The 6,214-nt window shown below is 39.5% G+C and overlaps 1 protein-coding gene across 1 annotated transcript in view; it reads left to right on the top strand.

Moving 5' to 3' along the window:
* Positions 1-6,214, top strand: part of CX3CR1 (C-X3-C motif chemokine receptor 1) — a 227,335-nt gene that overhangs the window by 220,038 nt on the left and 1,083 nt on the right. The gene's annotated exons all lie outside the window — the stretch shown is intronic.

The following is a 6,214-nucleotide window of genomic DNA, read 5'->3' as shown; positions in this document are numbered from 1 at the left end:
CGTTAAGCGTCTGCCTTCAGCTCAGGTCATGATCCCAGGGTCCTGGGATCGAGCACCACGTCGGGCTCCCTGCTCTGTGGGAAGCCTGCTTCTCCCTCTCACCCTCCCCCTGCTTGTGTTCCCTCTCTCGCTGTGTCTCTGTCAAATAAATAAATAAAATCTTTAAAAAAAGATTTTTTTTCATGGGATCATGACCTGAGCCGAAGGCAGATGCTTAACGCCTGAGCCACCCAGGCGCCCCTGAGTTAGACATTTTTGTGGTTTTATTTTCTGTTGTCCACCATTTGAGTTCTCTTTCTGTGTTTGGGGAATTACCCACCATGTGTCTTGGTGGTGATGAGCACTGCTTACAGAAAATGAGAAAGACAGTAACTCACTTTTTCTAGCCTTCTTACAGCGAGAGTGTAGGCATGTGACCTCAGCTTGCTCAATGAAATGACATCTTGAACTGCAACTTAATGAGAAACTCTGAGCCAGCACATTCAATTAAACTGTTCCCAAATTCCTGATCTACAGAGACTGTGTGAGATAGTAAGTGTTTATTGTTTTAGGTACCTTCCTTTTGGGATGATTTGTTACACAGTAATAGATAACTGATACAACCCTCTCTCCTCCATAAGGAGGGGAGATGTCACAGCATCTTCATAGCTCTGCAAAGATATTCTCACCCTCAGCCTGTGCAATTGCTCTTTCATTCTTTGTCTTCTCTGGTGTAACTGCCAGGAGGCTTATCCTGGCAGAATTCCTTCATCAATCTCTTAGCACTTCCTGCATGGGCAGATTGGCATCTTTATTCAAAACGTAAGAAGGCTTGACACCTATTATATTGTTCTCAGATTTTGAGACCTCTGCCTTTAGAATCCTGAAAAGAAATCCACACACGTATTAAATAAAAATGCAGTAAATATAAAAAGCAAATTAGAGTTCTAGAAGAGTTCTACTTCCAAATAAACCAGATATGTCCTTATTTAGTCTTTCTCTGGAGGTTGATCCTTCCAGTTACTCATATTCAGTTTATTTGTACAGTGGAATAACAAGGGTACCTATCTCATGTGGTTCTTATGAAGGTAAATGAGATAATCTTAGCACAGTAGCTCGTATGTAGGAACTGTTCAGTATATTTTAGGTATCATTTTTAATCATCACCTTGCTCTGGGAACATTGCCGAGGTGCTATATTTTCCTAGGGTAGATTATCTCAGAAGTTTTATGTAATGTAGGCTCTATCACCTTTCAAAGTTTTCAAACCAACTTGAAATTTCATACCTTTTGGTCTTGCCTCCTCTCTTGTTCTCAACGGCCTGGAAAAAGATCTGTGAAATGATAAGGCCTTTTTACAGTTTATCCTCATGCTTAAATGCATGTTTTCCGGCTCAATGATCAATCCATTTATTGAACAAAGTGAAGGTAACCAGGTATATTTTTGTACCATACCCCAGATTTGCCATCACCAGGGGGAGACATAAATGTTGTCATGTTTTTTGTCTTAGTTGTTTAAGAGGAATTAATAAGTTTTGAAAATTTGTTTACAAACATGAAACCCTATGGAGACTTGGTTTGCAACTACTACCATTTGCTAGTACCTAATGCATTAATTTGGATATTTGAAAGATGAATTTTAAAAAGTATCAAATTGGGGTGCCTGGGTGGCTCAGTTGGTTGAGCGTGTGTGTCTTCAGCTCAGGTCATGCATGATCCCTGATCCTGGGATAGAGTCCTGCATCAGGCTCTGTGCTCAGTGGGGAGTCTGCTTCTCCCTCTCCCTCTGCCACTCCCCCTGCTTGTGCGCTCTCGCTCATGCTCTCTCTCAAATAAATAAGTAAAATCCTTAAAAACAATTTAAAAAGTGTCAAATTTTAAGCCTCACGCAGATGTGCTAAATAAACTTGTTAATGTAAATCTGCCATGATACCAATCAGAAACATGGAAAAATTGAGCTGCATGCATTTTCTTATAACTCTTTAATGATTCTCTACTAAGAAGAATGTTTGATATATAATAGAGTACCACATCATAACTACATAAGTATGCATAAGTAAATCAATTTTATATAAGTAAATATAGAGACTCAGAATGCTTAAGATGTTTACATCAAAAATTGTGTGCTATTTTATGTCTTGTCAGTAACTCCTCGGGTTTAAATGTGGCCTTAGAAGGCGTGGTACTAAATGACTCATCATTCAACAGTTCACTTATTTCTGAACACACTGGGGGAAAAACAGCCTTTGGTTCTTTTTATTTCTTTCTGTCTATATTTTGTACATGCCAATGTTAGAAATATACACCAGTCTCCATCCAGCTTCCCATATACATTCCATCTCCATCCAGCTTCCCACTGGAGGGCAGTAGAGAATCATCCAGATCATCCCTGATTTTGGCCCTCACTGGCTGTAAGGCGACAAAATCAAACCTTAAAATGGATTTCCTACTGCTAAAATGTCATAATCAAAGTACATTTTTAGGAAATCTATTTGTTCCCATAAACAGCCATAATTGATTATGAAAATAAAAGAAAATATAGCAAAAGTTATGCATTTACAAGCCCTACTAAGTGGAAGAACAAAATTAAAACTACATCACAAATGTACTTTTTTTGTGGTGGGACTTTTGTACATTAGCTGACTGGCTGAAACTTCCCAAAATGCTAGTCCTAAAAAGTACTTTGGGTATGAATCTTACTCTTATATGTGATATATATAAATATATCATATGAGATTATTAAAATTATATTAAGTATAATTTTGAGCCCTCAGCCAGCCAAAATGATGCTAAAGTCTACCTCAGTCATTGCTTAGACTCCCCTAGCCACCCTGATCCATGATAAGTCACCCATAGATTTTGGGAGTCACCCATAGATACCCAGAGGCATCAGTAGTCCCAGGCCAGAGTGGTTAGGGCTGAGATGCCCAGTGTCATTTGAAAGTGACCAGGCCTCTGGTCTTTTCCTGCACTGGGACTGGGATTTTTTTGTTACAGTTGGAAATCCCAGTGCCTCAATCCCTGCCTCCCTAAGATCACTAGCCATCATTGATCAGTTTCTGTCACTGTTCAGAGGAAAAATTTTCCTTTACCCTTCAAGATTCTTTTGGCTGGCTGAATTCAATTGACATGCGGCAGATTAACAGGAAAAAATTAAATTTGTTACATACATAGGTGGACTCATAAGAATATGAGACCCACAGTCAGTCAGGCAATTGAGGCTTATCTAGAGCTAAGGAGAAGGGGGTAGTGGTCTGGGACTTCATGAGGAAGGAAGATAAATCATAGGAAGATGAAAAAGATAAATGTTTGCTGGACCATCCAGAAACAACGGACATAGAATTTACGCAAACAGACTTTGCTACCTTTTGCCCTACCACCCCTAATTCATATTATGCTGTAGTTATCTATGGTGATTACTCCCTTCCTGGAGCAGGTCCTCTGTGTAAATTCTTATAGGCAGTCAGGGGGAAGGGCAAAGCTTCTTTCTGAGCCTTTTGTTTCTTAAAAAGTAATCAGCCTAAAATAATCCACATGCCAAAGACACATTTTGGGATGGCAGATGTTGCTCCCCTGCAGTCACCATCCTGGATGCTTTTAACAGTGGCCGTAGGTCGTCACCCCTGGCAGAACCTCTTCTCCTGATTTCATTGACTTCTCTACCCTCCAAAGAGAATGGATTTTTCCTCTGCACACCCTTTCCCACCAAGTTTAACCTCTTCAGTGAGTCCAGACTTTCACTAAAGGAAAGACCGGAGGTAGTCTTTAGGCTTAAGGCCCACTAAGCACTGTGAACTGGCAACCATCAGCAGAAGGTAGGGGAGGATGGAAAATTGCAGCAAAAACAAAATGCAGTCTAATGTCTTAACAAATTATCCTCCACAGAAGCTGGCACTGGAGACTATTCTTTTCCTAGTAATCTCCCTATGGAAACCACAGGCATTCTTCATGCCTCTAAGCACCTTCAGACTGCATTCAAAATTAGGGTGGTGAGTCTGGAAATCTTTCTTTGCTAATTTGTTGTACATGAATGCCTGTAGAAGCCTTTGAATGGTAAATGCTGTGGGAGGGGCAGTTTCCATGGTGACTTTTCAATGCACCCTTTTTCTTGCACTTCAATTAGATCTTCTTTGCTGAGGGACTGTGAATGAGAAGGTGAGGACTCAGTCACATCTGGGGGGCAGGAGGTGTGAGAGACACAGCCTTTCTAGATGCAGGTACATTCTGAACCCACTGAGTTGTACTACTTGCCTGGCCCCATCTCTTGACCGTGGCCCTGGCCCCACTGTGGGAAAAGATGTTTGCAACACCCATGACAGAGGGCCAATTTCCTTAATATCCAAAGAGAGCTTACAAGTTAATATGAACAATACCAAAACAATAGAAAAAAAATGGGCAAAGGACAAATAGGCAGCTTACAGAGAAAGAAAATTGATGGCTTACATTGTATGAAAATATGCCAATCTAATTCATAATGAAAGAAATACATATTTAAGTAAGATTCCATTTTTCACCTACCAGACTGGAAAAGATCTAAAGGTTTGATAATGTGTTGTGTTCAGAGAATATGAAAAACCATCATTTTATACACTCTTAGTGGGAGGATAAATTGTATAATTTCTTCGGAGAGTGATTTAGTCCTTCTAGAAAGTCATCCTACAAGTGTAATTACATTTGACTTAAAAACACAAGTAAAAGCATATTTATCAAAGCCTTATTGAAGCAAATGACTGGAACAGATTAAATGAGTTACTGATACATCCAGACAGTTACTCACACAGGGCAATGAGAGATAAAAATAAAGTTGGATTTTCCTCACATCCCATGAGTTGTATGTTCAACCAATTGGCTAAACACTGTTAAAGGATAATTCTCAAAAAAATAAAAATCATGACTCTCATGCAGATATAAAATGAACACGTGCTGCAGATTTTATTTGCTCATAATGAAGGAACTAGGCAGATCTCATTACTGGATCAAAGGAGAAGTCAAAGAAGGACAAATTCCTGTGGAGTAAAGGAATGTTGAAATGAATGAGCAAAATGGGGGCAAAACTGGTTTTTCCACGGGTGGGGTGCTTGTCCCTGCACTTGCTGGAATTGATTTGCATGTTGATAGACAGGAATTACTTCGCATTTTTTTTTAAAAGATTTTATTATTTATTTATTTGACAGAGAGAGACACAGTGAGAGCAGGAACACAAGCAGGGGGAGTGGGAGAGGGAGAAGCAGACTTCCCGCTGAGCAGGGAGCCCGATGTGGGACTCGATCCCAGGACCCTGGGATCATGACCTGAGCCAAAGGCAGGTGCTTAACGACTGAGCCACCCAGGCGCCCTACTTTGCATTGTTATCTGTAATTTACAGAGTTGTAAAATAGCTCTCAGAAACAGCACAGTTTCCACTGTAGCTATTTTCTGTACAAGATTCAAGTGATTTAAATGATAAATGCAAGGAGTCTAACAAAGTGTAAAACAGAGTGTAAAACTGGGGTCCCAATTATATTCAGAAAAAGACATTCAGGTATATGCATATGTATATATATATATATATGCACATGTGTATATATTATATATATTAAATATATATATATATATATTCCTCAACGGAGGCAGAAGAAATTGGTAATTGTGGCTGGCACTCAGGAAAGGGATTGAAAGTTAGGAATTTGAGGTGAAAAAAATCTTTTTTCACTATACTCCTTTATATATTGCTTGATTTTTTTTTCTTTACTTTTGCCAGGAGCATGTGTTATTTTTCCAAGGCAATCTTTCATAAACAAATAATAAAGCAATGGCATCTATAAATCAAGCATCACAGGAAATACAAGGAGAAATGGATAGAAATGTAATACTCAAGGGAGGGGAGTCCTTCACAAACCTCTTTCAGGTTTTGTTCATTGAGCAGACAAAAAATAAAGCTATGAAAAGCAGTTTTCAACATGGATTGCATATTAAGAACAATTAGGGGGTTTCTTTAGAAAAGCTTTTTTATTTCAAACCTATGCAAAAGTAAACAGACTGGCCTAATGAACCCAGGGGACCTGCCACCCCAGCATTGACAATTTTACCAAGTCATGGCCAGCTAAGTCTCTACCCCTTTTCCCCCTTTCCATACTATATTGAAGCAATCCCAGAAACCATATCCTTTAATATATAAACATTTTGGGGCGCCTGGGTGGCTCAGTTGGTTAAGCGACTGCCTTCAGCTCAGGTCATGATCCCAGGGTCCTGGGATC

This window comes from Leptonychotes weddellii, chromosome 1 (assembly GCF_054177405.1).
Source record: "Leptonychotes weddellii isolate Sample4059 chromosome 1, ASM5417740v2, whole genome shotgun sequence".
Lineage (NCBI taxonomy): Eukaryota > Metazoa > Chordata > Mammalia > Carnivora > Phocidae > Leptonychotes > Leptonychotes weddellii.
The sequence above is the reverse complement of the archived record's forward strand: the minus strand, read 5'-3'. Positions and strand labels throughout refer to the sequence as shown.